Consider the following 13,579-nt stretch of genomic DNA (forward strand, 5'->3'; position numbering starts at 1 on the left):
TTTGTTTAGCCTCTCAAGGGATGCTACGGCCGGCTTATGTATTTGCCAAATATATTTGTACACGAAAGGCTACTCTTACACCTTTTCTCTCTTTGTGTTCTGGGGAGACTGCATGTAAGCCTGCTGCAGTGTGGTAGCAGTGTTTTGGATAAGGTGCTGTCCAACATTTAATGAAATTTCCAGCTTCTTCGTATGGATATAACCTAAGTTGTTTGGTTATAGATATTCCTGTTGGCCAAGAGTCATTAGCAAGAAGTAAATAACATAACTTCTCCTTTGAGAAGTATATAATCCATGGGGCTTCAGAGAGATGAAAAATGTGTGGGTTTTTTTCTTTTTCTTTTTTTTCCAAGTCTATTATCAAAATTTATGGGAGATACTTGGATTTAAAATGTGCTTAATGGGTGATGTAGGCATTGAGGAACCAGTCCAGCATGAGGATGAAGTCTCTGGAATGAATCTCCAACAGTGATTCATACAGCAAACAAGATGTACTTTGGAGTCCTGCAGCCCCATAGGCAGGCGTACTGCTGAAGGCAAGAGAAAATGGTGAAACAAGCAGTGAAGAGACAGCATTAAAATGTTATGTGTTAATGAAATCAATGAAAGGTAACCTAAAGGTAGAGGTTGGGTTCTTTTTTTCTTGGAATCCATATGGCATTGATTAACTGAGCGAAAGATATGCAAGGGGGACATACTGTATAGATTGCACTATGAAATTTTTGTTTCTATCTGCCCTGTCAGTACCTTTTCTCCTCATGTTACTGTTCTGTTTTGCTGTGGTTTTTGTTTTATTTGGGAATTCTGTCCGATTTCAATAAGCTGTTCAAGCTCCATGGCAACTGGAGAAGTAGTGAAATGATGAATTAGAAAGAAAATCAAGTGATCAAGAGGAGGGAGCAATTTTAGTCAAGCTGCTTAGCAATCTCTGCAGAACATGATTTACCCCTACTTAACATTTAACAAGAGCTTCATTTACGTAAAAATGATGCAATTAAGGTGCCAGAGCTCCTAATAAAAATCCCTGAGGCTTCTTACAACAGTGCAGCAATATCAAAGAATATTAATTTAAACTTCCTTGATCTTTCTGAGGGAAACATTTTTGACTCCTTAGGAAAAATTGAAAACTATTATTTAGAAGAAAATACCTCACTCTGTTGAAAATAGCCTCTGTGAAAGTTTTATGCTTCCTTTGAAAGGATAAAAGTTTCTATTAAAAAATGTGCAAAGTTAAAGAGCAATTTATCCAGTTTTCAGCAAGTTAAGTTAGAAAAAAATCTGCCATATTCAATAAAACCATTATTTTTCTTTAATCTTTTGATAAATTGAATTAAAAATCAAAGATGAAAAGCACGTACACAGATATCATGAGTGTTAATTCTCATGTACTTAAGTGAAGGAGAGGTAAGAGGGCACAGAGGACTCCATGGCTTCCAACACAGAACAAGTTGCTCCAGCAAGGACCCCAGTTCCCATCCACGTGTGCGACACGTGTGTTTAGGACGTGCTGCATGGCTGGGGTTACCACTTCTGCTCCTCCTGTTAGGACAGGCTGTCATTTACATAGGCCTGTGCAACCAACTCTGATGGAGAAATGAAAAGGTGAAACAGATTTTGGACAGTAAAACAGAAAGTAGAAAAGTTCCACTTTCAAAGATTGTCATATGTGTTTTCTTTGCCTCAAACTAGAATGAGATGTACTAATGAACACTTGCGTCTTTTTCTTTTGATGTAACCTTTCATAAGCTCCTTAGGGCACAGAATGTCTTTAATGTCCCCTCTCATAAAACTTCAATGATAGTGTTAAACAGCAAATAACCTTAAATAATTACACATACATCAGCAGATAATTAAACACTGATCTGCTTTTAAAAATAGTACATCATTTCTCCCTGACCTGTTCTGTTTTAGAAACCGTTATAGATAGGACTTTTCTAACAATGAGCTTAGTGCAAGGTACAATTATAAAATCAACAACAACAACAACAAACATGTTAACAGTACATCTACAGATTCCTTATGTTGAAAGAGCCCTGTAACAGCATGCTGATCGTGTAGTTCTCAAGCCCAAAACAGTCTAATAGTGCTCTTTTAATAACCCCTCTAAATATTTCAGGGAAAAAAAACAACTGTGATGGTAGATAAACTTGGAGGCTGGGGGAAAAGGTGAATACGTTTAACCCTCTGGAACATACCATACTAATCTCAAAAACATAGTGTAAGTAGTTTGGCTGGGTTTTAGATTGGATTGCAATACCTCCACCTCTTTCCACAGCTTGCTTTGTACTAACAAAATGGGTATGATCCCATTATGCAGATCCATCACTATCACAGTGAAAGGTACTCCAAAATCAAAAAAAGCAGAAAAGGAAATTACTTCGAAATGATTATCTGTGAAAAACTAATGTTCAACAAAAGATGACTTACATTCTTCCATTTTTTTTTCAAATGTCCCCAGCAGGTCAGTATTTCATAAAAAGGGAGCTATTCATTTCAGGCAAATGTCAAGGTGCAGCTAAGGCCATAGATAAATATTCTCTGTCCTGGTGAGAAATGGGTCTCGGTAGAAACCCCTGAAGGCAGCTGACTGCCTTCACTAAAGTTCAGCCACGGTAGCCGTAAGGCTGGCCTTGTGCATTGAGTCCACAGCCACTGGGTACAGTCCTGCAGTACAATTGCAGTGATTAAACTTTTCTCCCTGTCAATGAGAGGCAGAGAAAAGGAGGTTCTAAGCAGATGGAAATTTCCTTAATCCCGTTAACTCTTTTCCACAAAAACAATTATCTCCCCAGTGGGATTCTCCTTAAGTAAAGCATCTCAAAGCTTGTTTGTGGATTTTTTCCCCAATTCCTTCCCACAAAATAAAGCTGAGACAGGCAGGGCAGGGGCTGCCGGGCCAGCTGGACAGAAGGCACAGCAGGAAGTCCAGTAAATGTTTCTAAAATGAGTTAAGGTATGTTTCTGAAACGGTAATCCCCCCCTTTCATTCAGAAATCCTCACAGGATGAGCTCTGCTGACTTGAGGAGGAAAAATGGAAAACTTCTTCCTGTAAATAGGAATAAAGCAGAAGGAAAATTTCACAGGGGAAAATGATTGTTGTAAAGGTAATAAATCTTCAAGGAGCTTAGTAATACAAAGACGTCTGGAGTTAAAGAATCTTTTAATGTTGCTTTCGAGCAACTAGAGGTCCCAATCCTCAGCCTTCCTGCTCTTCAAGATAACTTCCCTCTGACACCAAGAGAAAAATGTGGGAATTATTACCTCCTTGCATCATTGCAAGGAAAAACTGCCCCGTGACATTCACGTGTCTGGCCACACAAGCACAGAGTAGTCCCTGGCTACATATAAATCCTGCAAGCCCATGGTCTATCAGCACAGGCTGTGCATGTCAGATCTTTCCAGCCACCTCTGCTCTCGCTGGTGGCTGGTATAAACTGCCTTCTCCATTTTCAACAGGCTGCTTTTTTATTGTTCTGGCAAATAACGGAATTTGTTTAAAAGTTAGAAAATAAGTTAGAAATAGCATTAAATGAACAAATGTAACTTTAAAACTTAGTTTGGGTTGCTTTTCTTCCCTCCCTTCTATCCACTTTGGTCATCCAAAGCTTTGTATTGCAACTGGATTACCAAGAAGTCCATTAGTGGTCCTCCAAAGACATCCAGACTTGATGAGGGTGACAAGCATTTTTTCACCTTGTGGAGTGGCCGAGTATGCCACTGCCTGCAAGGTCTCCTTGACAAGAACAGAAAGGACATCCACACAAGCTGCAGAGCCTCCTTTTACACTGAGATGTCATCAGTCTGAGTACTGGAAAAAGAATCAAGTGAGTTGGTCTCAAATCTCTCCCAAATGCCAAGTCTCCCTCCTCTGATAGGACCCAGGTTGGAAAGATTCACACATACTCACAGAAAATTATGAAAATAAGCCACTTGTGGCTCATAAAGTAGCCATAAAATGGGATATCCAAGGCCTTTTGGTGATGTTGAAGGAAATACTTCTCATGCAATTGGGGTCTGCCAACAGGAGAAAAAAAAAAATGTTTACATTTTCAGACATTATGGACATTGCTGCGGTTCACTGCCACAAATCTTACAGGCTGCAAAAGGCAATTAGAATTTCACTCTTGTATTTCCAAAGTGCATGGGAACCCCCAGATAAACGACTGCTATTTGTACTTTGTGGAGTGTAGATATTTTGCCCTTAACGCTAGGGCATTCTCAGCTCTGAGACGGTTCCTCCTTTGGGTTGATGTGACCTTCTGCTCCAGCTGGATCTGCACTTGTGTCTATGAAACAGCACTTCTGCTGCAGAGGAGAGGGCTGAGGATACTCAGGCTGCCTTCCAGCCTTTCTTTCCAGAGACAAGAGCTGATGCTATGAGCAGCACAGCAAATCCATACATCTGGCAGTGGAAGAAGCAAACACAGACCTCTGTGTCTGTAGTATCCATGGAAATTGTGGAAGGGAGTCTGTTCTCCTCCCAACTTGCTCCAAATAACAGAGCAGATGGTTCTCTGTGGAAATTAATGATACATCACGTATAGTTCAAAGGTCTGTCCGAGGTCTGGTTCTGGTAGTTTTTTAATAATTTGCATGCTTAAGAAGTGAGTAGGCTTATTAAATTCACAGATGACACCAGGCTGGGAAAAATGGTGAGAGTAATGGAGGACAGGACTAGGAGTCAGAATGGCCTTGACATATTGAAGCCGTGTTCTGTTAAGAAAAAGATTAACTTCAGCAAAGACAAGGCACTTAGCTAGTCAGGTATTAGTGACTACAGGAATGCAGGATGGAGCATGACTCGATGGTTAGCATTTTGTGAAGGAGAGATGATAGAGAAACCAAGCCAAACATTAGTAGCTGACCTAGTGTGCCATCTCCTGAGCTCTATAACCAAAGTATTGCTTAAAAAAACATAGGAATATTTCTTCTCTTCTCACATAGGTGAGTTCTTGGCAAGAGGATTAATTACATCTGATGGGAGGCAGCATATGACTGTCACTGTGTTCTGAATTTTAAAACCCTGTCACACCTTTCTGGTGCACCAAGTGTAAGCACTGCCTTTGGACCTCCCCAGTTCCTTTAGAGATGCTCTGGTTATCATTTCTGCCACAGCCACCAACCACATCGTACTTCCATGCTCCCAAAGGAGGCTCTGGAGAACGGGGCAGGAAAGCAGCTGCAGGGTTTTCTATGTTTCAACCTCACAACCTGCGTCCCCTAGTAAAATACAGAGGAAACACTAGAGCAGGCAATATCACATGTTTTTAATAAGGCATGTGAGATTTGAGGCTTACATATGGGAAGTCCCACATTATAAGGGATGTCTGGCAACCCGTTTCTTTGAGAAAAATGTGGATGATCTGGAAAGGGTCCAAAGGAGAGCAGTAAGAATGATTAGCTGTCTTGAAAGATTGACAGAAATTGGGTTGTTCTGCTGAAAGAAGAGAAGATTGTGGAGGGGGACGGCAATAACCTTCAAACATAAAAATTTGCTGCCGCAAAGAGGAAGGGAGTAATCTGCTTGCCATGTTCATGTTGGATACAACAAAAAATAAGAGTCTTATGTGTCACTGAGGGAGATTTAGAGTCAATGTTAGAAAGTGTTTCTGAAAAGGCAGGGCAGTGAAGCACTGAAATCAGATTGCCTGAGGAGTGATTTGGCACAAAACGTCCCAGTCGCCGGGGATGGTGGAGGATGGATGGCAGGATCGGAGCCGGCAGAACTGAGCGCACCACAGGCAGAAGAGCAGCGGGAGTGACCTCACAGAGTCCTTCCCTGTAGCATGTTCAATGCCTCTGTAAATCCATAAACAGCAGCAGAAAGAGACAATCAGCTGAGTGGCCATTTTGAAGTATCATCGTGAAAAATTCATTAGATCTTCAGGCTACAGTGAAGTTCCCATAATGTGTCTTGGAAAGTATGGAACTTACCTTTAATGCTCAGCATTGCTTTCGTTGAAGTGTTCTCACTTAGGAATACTCCACACAAAATAAATTACTAAACTCAAGTCAAAGAACAAATTTCATCTTTTATTGCCTGCCTTTATTTGCAGATAGGCATCATCTACAGGAACAGGGAGTATAATATTTATAACGTGATAAGAAACAGACAGAGCTTGATTTTATTATTATTATTATTATTATTTGTATTGCAATGTTGATAATGTTTTGGTTTGGCTTGGTTTGTTTGTTTGTTTGTTTTAGGTAGTGCCTGGTTCCTGAATCATTTGTGGTGCACCTGCCACAGGAAATGTTAAATGGATAGGTGTGATAACTAATGCTCAGAGCATATCAAATATATCCCTTCTACAGTATGCATGACCTTCACATTCCTTACAGGAGTTTTTGCTCCATCCAGTTACCAGAGATATTTAAATTTAGAACGGTAAATTTTCTTAAGTCTCTGTAGGGTTAGAAAATCCATTTCCATGAAAAACCCTCTGCCTCTGTATGGAAGTCCTAGGCCCAATTTAGTAAGAGTTCATGACACGATGATCAAAAACCAGCAGCCTATAAGAAAAATATATATTAACCAAGGAAGAACTGTCATGATAGTGTTAACTTATCATTTTAATTATACTGCATGATGAAACAGCTCTATTAAATAACTTCTCTAATGACTAAGCCTTACAGTACAAGCTGCACTATGATTTTTCTCTAAGATATTAATTTGTCTTAAGACTGGATTTTTTTCTGACATGGGCAATGTTTCTGCACCGATGTCTTCATAGCGCAAAATGATTTACTTCTGGGCAGAGATGAGTTTCTGAAATGCTTTTGTATTTTATTGTATTCCCTTTTTAATATTTGAAGGTACCATGAAAAATTATCTAACTTTCTCACTCCTCCACGGCTTTGTTTCCTTTTGAAGCTATACATATTTTTGCAGGACATAATAAAGGAGAATCTGTTCATAAAAGGTTATTTTTGTGGTTCTCCATTCTTTGTATTCAGTCATATAAAGGTGACATCATTGCCCAGAGGGACTATTTTTTGTTTGCAGTGGCATCCCAGAGGCAGCATAAAGATGCATTTAGATAGCCATTGTCCTCAGAAATGTCACATTATCAAATTTAACTTACTGAGCAATAAATTCTTAACAGCTTTCAAATCCAAAAGGGGCAGCGTGGGAATTACTCTTTATATTACATCTTTAAACAAGCATTTCCTGCATTTTCTAGGTGATAGGAAAATTATAGTGAAGTACAGAGGGAATAAAGGGGAAAAAACAACAATCTGTCTCATAGTGGGAAAATTCTTAAAGGTCATTTCTTGTTTCTGGTCTGGTAGACTGGGGGCACAATTTTTTTTCTGTTTCAGTGCCCAAATTCTATTAGTGCTTTTCAGATAAGGAAAAGACTTATCCGCCTTCATAATGCAAATCTGAGTGAAGACAGCACCTAAACCTAAACCTTCTGCATAGGAGCAAAGACCATGAGAAGATGCTTTCAGCCACGTCTTCCCCTTTCAGTTATCTTTTCTAACACTAGATTCATCTTCTGACACCAGATGCTTGACAAATGGGAACAGTTTGGATCAGTTCCCTCATCCTGTTCTCAGCTACTAGATCAACTTTGACTCACACCTATTTTTACCTCCATAATAGGCTTTATACCTAGTCAAAATTAAATTACTATTTTAGCTTTGATTGTTCACATGCACAGCCTGTCATTTAGTCAGCCTCTGCCTCCATTCCTCTCCTTGTCAGTATGACCTAAGTAACTGAGGAAGTATTGCTTTTGATGGCGTATGTGAACCCCGCAGCTGAAGGTGTTAGTATGGCCCTGTCACTGCCCAGTTCTGGAATCATTACATGTAAAATTTTAAACAGTCAAAAGCCTAGAAATATTCAAATATACTGTTAAACTATGCTTTCTACATCCTAATTATCCTTCATATGTAAATACCTGTAACTAAATTACAAGCTGCAGATTCCCATTGCAACAACAGGCGAATCTGCACTCCAGCCAGTGGGTGGCAAGCATGTTTATTACCTGGAAATTTGATCTCCCTTGATATTTGGCCCCCTCTCTACAGTATTTTAAGTATTGCTTTCAGCATATCGCTCCCATCAGAGGTCCTGCTATAAAGCTTCAGTGTCTGTACTGCTCAGAAAGGCAGCTCTAATCTGCTCACTCGTGGTCCTGGTTCAAGACCCCGCTTCTTCCATTCTCATTAGAGGCCCTCAGACCGATACAGTCCACCATCACGATGAAAGTGCAGGTTTCAGATGCAAAATGCCATATACAACCCTAGGACGTAGTGCCAAAATTTCTGCAGCGGTGAAAACAGATCAAGCCTCTGACATAGAAGCACGACAGCATCCCATACGTGAACCAGCTGCTATAAATTAGGTAAAAGATATCTCCAGCATGCCTCTGTCTCCATCCTACCTGTCTAGGAGAAGGAGGCTGAAACCAGCTTCTTCACCTCAAAATAGGTGCTACTGTGGCAACATCAGTGTGGATGGGGGAGTAGGGAGGTAAATAACCATGTCGGCAGGGTTTCTGCAGCTCGTCCTTTATGTTTTGTATCTCCCCACTCTTTCTCCTTGCTTCTTTCATTTTGATTGGCATCTGAAAACAGCAAAAAGTTAGAGGATTTTCTTCCCATAGAATAAAATCTCCAGGGTGCTGTTAAAGGAATGTTTGAAGTTTCCTGAAACACTAGAAAAATTAAAAAGAAAATACAACTTTTCCACAATACAAAAGAGGCAGGTACATAGCATTTCACACTTCTTAGTGATCAGATATTTTGAAAACCCAATCTGTTACCACGACTGTTACCCAATCTAATCCAAGACTGTTACTGTTCTCTAATGTAAAAATGATTCAACAGCTAGGTGCAGGCCTTAGCCAACAGCACCAGGTGACAGTGCACCACCACCATCTACTGATCAAATGGCTGTACTACCAGCAGAGCATCCAACTCAGACTGGTTTTGGATTTGCCGAAGTTTTAATTCTTACATTAAACTTCCTGTACTGAGCTAGTTTGTCACATAGTGTATATGACTGAAAATGATAGGAAGACAGATAAATGCAAGAATTTAAGTTCTAGAAGAATCATGAAACTGCAAATTTTCAGTGAGAAACTACTAATTTATTTATTCATTTATTTATTTATTGGATAATGCTGAACTGCTTCTGGAAAAACTACAAACACAGGTAATTCAAATGTCATTTTCCTTTGACTTGCAAGTCATGAAAACCTGGTGACACTAGCACAGGCAACGCTGACTAATGTTGTACTGAAAGAATTAAAAACTGCTTTCTCTTCCTGTGCTGTTACTTGTTCTAATGCAAATCAGCAGAAATACTGTGTAAATGATCTTAGATAACTATTCCAAGGTATTTAGCTACCTAAACCCATTTAAAGAGCTGAGTAATGTAATGTCTTTCATTGCATAAGAGACATGCACTGATTCTTCATGCTAAGCTCCAAGCACATTTATTATTAAGAGCTAAACTGTTAGTTGAATTTGACTACACACATGAAAAAAACATTTCATGACTTTTTTATAGTTATGAAAAGGCAGAATTGACATCAAATTTCTTAATTTAAAAAGGATTATTTTGGTTCATATTCCTTGTATGATCAGTTCTTTTTCTAACCTTTTCTAGCCTCTGTCTACTCAGATCAGTGATTCCCTTTCGAAAGAGGCTGCAAAGAATTAATTTGCCTGCATCTGTAGTAAATGGAAATTTTCTACAGAAAGGTTACTGACACTGAGAGTGTATACTGTGATACGCTGACTCTTCTTATGTTACTGAATTCCTTTAGCGTGATACTGCTTTAAACCAAGTATTTACAAATGAGGATTAGCCTGATGAAGCTGAAGGTATGTGAAAGTAGTAGACAGTATTAACATTCCTGGGAAGACCCAGGGAACTCCAGGCCAGTCAGCCACACCTCTGTGTCTGGCAAGATCATGGAGCAGATCCCCCTGGAAACTCTGGTAAGGCACATGGAAAATAAGGTGATTGGTGACAGCCAGCATGGCTGCACTAAGGACAGAGCTTGCCTGGCAGATCTGGTGATTTTCTACGATGGGGTTACAGCACTGGTGGATAGGGGAAGAGCAGCTGACATCACCTACCTGGACTTGTGCAAAGCATTTGACACTCTCCCCTGTGATATTTTTGTCTATAAATTGGAGAGACATGGACTTGATGGATGGGCTACACAGTGGGCAAGGAACTGGCTGGATGGTCACACTCAAAGGGTTGTGGTCAATGGCTCAATGTCCAAGTGGAGGTCAGTAATGAGTGGTGTTCCTCAGGGGCTGGTATTGGGACTGGCACTTCTTAACATCTTTGTCAGTGTCCTGTACAGTGAAACTGAGTGCACTCTCAGCAAGTTGGCCAACAACACCAAGCTGTGTGGAGCAGCTGACATGCAGGAGGGAAGGGAAGCCATCAAGAAGGACCTGGGCAGGCCTGAGAGGTGGGCCTGGGGACCTCATGAGGTTCAACAAGGCCAAGTGCAGGGTCCTGTACCTGGGCCGGGGCAATCCCAAGCACAAATACAGCTTGGGTGGAGAATGGACTGAGAGCAGCCCTGAGGAGAAGGACCTGGGGGTGTTGGTGGGTGAGAAGCTCAATGTGAGCCACCAAGGTGTGCCTGCAGCCCAGAAAGCCAACTGTAGCCCAGGCTGCACCAAAAGCAGCGTGGCCAGCAGGGAGAGGGAGGGGATTCTGCCCCCTCTGCTCTGCTCTGTGTGAGACCCCACCTGGAGCGCTGCGTTCAGCTCTGGGGCCCCCACCACAAGAAGAGCATGGAGCTGTTAGAGTGAGTCCAGAGGAAGCCATGAGGATGATAAGGGGGCTGGAGCACCTCTCCTATGAAGACAGGCTGAGGAAGCTGGGATTGTTCAGCCTAGAGAAGAGAAGGCTCTGGGGAGACCTTACAGCATCCTTCCATGACCTAAAGGAGGCCTACAAGAAAGCTGGGGAGGGAATCTTTGTCAGGGGGTGTAGTGATAGGACAAGGGGGAATGGCTTTAAAATAAAAAAGGGTAGATTTAGATTAAATATTAGGAAGAAATTTTTCACTCGGAGGGTGGTGAGGCACTGGCACAGGCTGCCCAGAGAAGCTGTGAATGCCCCATTCCTGGAGGTGTTCAAGGCCAGGCTGGATGGGGCTTTGGGGAACCTGGTCTGGGAGGTGTCCCTGCCCATGGAAGGGGGTTGGAACTGGGTGGTCTTTAAGGTTCCTCCCAACCCAAACCATTCTGCAATTCTTTGAAAGCCATCCTTTCTTCATGTCTGCTGCCTTTTCTCCACTCCATTTGGCAGGCTCTCTCTTCAATCCATTCTTCTTTTGTCAGCGTTGATGGAGTTGTGCCAATTTACATATATAGGTGATACGGTGCTGTGTTCTGTGCAAGTGTGTTTTTATCTGTCTTTTACTTTATTGTGTCTGTGCTCTTAGGTGATAGGTTTGGGGTCTTTTTGGCCAGCCATCTTGTATTTTACTCCTCAGAGTGCTAGGCACACCTCTGATACTATAGAGATAATAAATAATATGATAAAAACAACTTACTCCCATTGAACGAGAAAGCAGACACATTACCCGGCAGACTGTCTTGTCTTTGACTGCAACCAACAGAATTTACAGGTGTTCAGCTGGCCACAGGAGGGCTCTCATATTTTTCCCTAAATTCAGTAAGGAATACAATGAACAAAGACCACATGATTCACGTCAGACAAATTCTCTCTTCCTAGATGACACTCATAGCTTATGAAAACTGAAGTTTTTCATAGTTATTAAACAAAGCCCTTCCATCAGTTAAGGCCAGCTGGGACCATAAGATCATCTTACAGAACGGGAATCGGTTGTTCCCATCCATCTGTAGCCAGAACTTCCTGTAGCCACCTTCTCAGCTTTCCCAGTCCTGAGACTTCATCTTTCTCTGTCTCACCCTTTCCCTCAGCCTCTTCTGTTTTCCTCCTTGTGCTCTCCCTTGATTTAATGTCTCTTAAGAGCAATAGCAGGAAGGTCATGCTAATAACCCCAGCAGGGTTTGTCAGCTGGACTCCAATGACTCCCATGCTTTGCCTCTAAGATCATGATACGACTCTGAAGCACACCTTAGTGACTGAAAAGTAAGAACATGAGCTATAAGATTTTACCAATATGCTTTTGTCTAGTATTTTTGCTGAATATATAATGATTATGTGCCTCTACATGATAACAGTCATTTTCAAAGAACAATACCAGCTCCACAGATGTTAAAGTGAGCAAAGAATGAAAGACTTTCACTCATTTAACACATTTTGTATATACGTATGTAGGCCTAACAGTGGCACACACAGGTACATTGTATGTACATATATATATGTATATATATATTTGTCTTGATAAACATGCATATTAATATTATGCACATAAAGATTGACAAAGTCTAGTATTCTGTTTTTCATGGAGGGGAAGCACAAGAAAAGTATACTTCGATCCTATGACTTCCATGTTGGCATTACAGGATTTCCATTTTCAATAATTTGGGTGTATCCACATGTGTGTGCATACACACATGACTAAGCCTCATATTTAAAGAGTTCCAATTTCCTAGGGGTAATATTTCAGCAGTATTTACTCAGGTTACGAGCAACCCGAGCCCTTCATTTTAATGGGAATGGTATGACTAAATATTCCTGAGAAGAACGTGCCTGACAGTCAGAAGTACTCGAATCCTTTACTCTCTGAAAGGATGCAATCAAGTTTTGGGCCTATTTTCCTTGGACCAAAACCTCTCATTTTTATCTTAAATTTCTCAAGCTAGGTAAAAGGACAGCATTGTAACATACATGTAATGAGTTCACATCTTGTACAAGGTTTCCCCAGAAGAGTTATATTCACTGTGCCCTGGAAGATAACATTGAAATAGATATCTTTTAGTTGGCATAATGCTTTCTGCTGAAAGCAGACAACCTGCAGCTCAGTTTTCATGGCACACTGGCTCTATAATCTATAATAATAGTTTGATGGCTATACCACCTCTTTCAAGGAGTGAGTTTAATATATCTTCACGGTTCCAGTCTCCCATATTATTCCTCTGCAGTGTACAGTCATTGTAGAAGAAACAAAGTAGTCCTTATGTCCTTGAGCCACTACAGGTATGACCTAGCTCTTATTTATGGAGATTATTCCATGCTCCCACGTTCTCATAAGTTAGTGTCTCATAAGTTTCTTCCCTCCAAGGGCGGGGGGGGGGAAAAAAAAAAAAAAAAGAAAAAAAAAAAAGTTTTAAGATTTCTCATTAGTCTTCCCAATATATGGCTACACACTGTCTTGCATTGAGAAGATTTCCTCTGTGTTGGATGCAGGGCCTGATAAAGACCTTTTTTTTTGTCTTCTTTGCAGAAAGTATCCTTCAAGCTGGAGCACCCAGAGGTGCTGGAATGTCCAGAGAGGGGCTGCAAATATTCCTTGGGAAGCAGTCCATAAGCCATCAGGTACATGGTGTGTCAGCACAGTGGGAGACACCAGCTCTTGCTCAGATCAGGCAGAGGCAGTAAGCAGAGCTGAGGTGAAGGGTCTGGGAAGTTTGCTGTCTTTTCTAGCAGCAGCTGAT

This window comes from Oxyura jamaicensis, chromosome 2 (assembly GCF_011077185.1).
Source record: "Oxyura jamaicensis isolate SHBP4307 breed ruddy duck chromosome 2, BPBGC_Ojam_1.0, whole genome shotgun sequence".
Lineage (NCBI taxonomy): Eukaryota > Metazoa > Chordata > Aves > Anseriformes > Anatidae > Oxyura > Oxyura jamaicensis.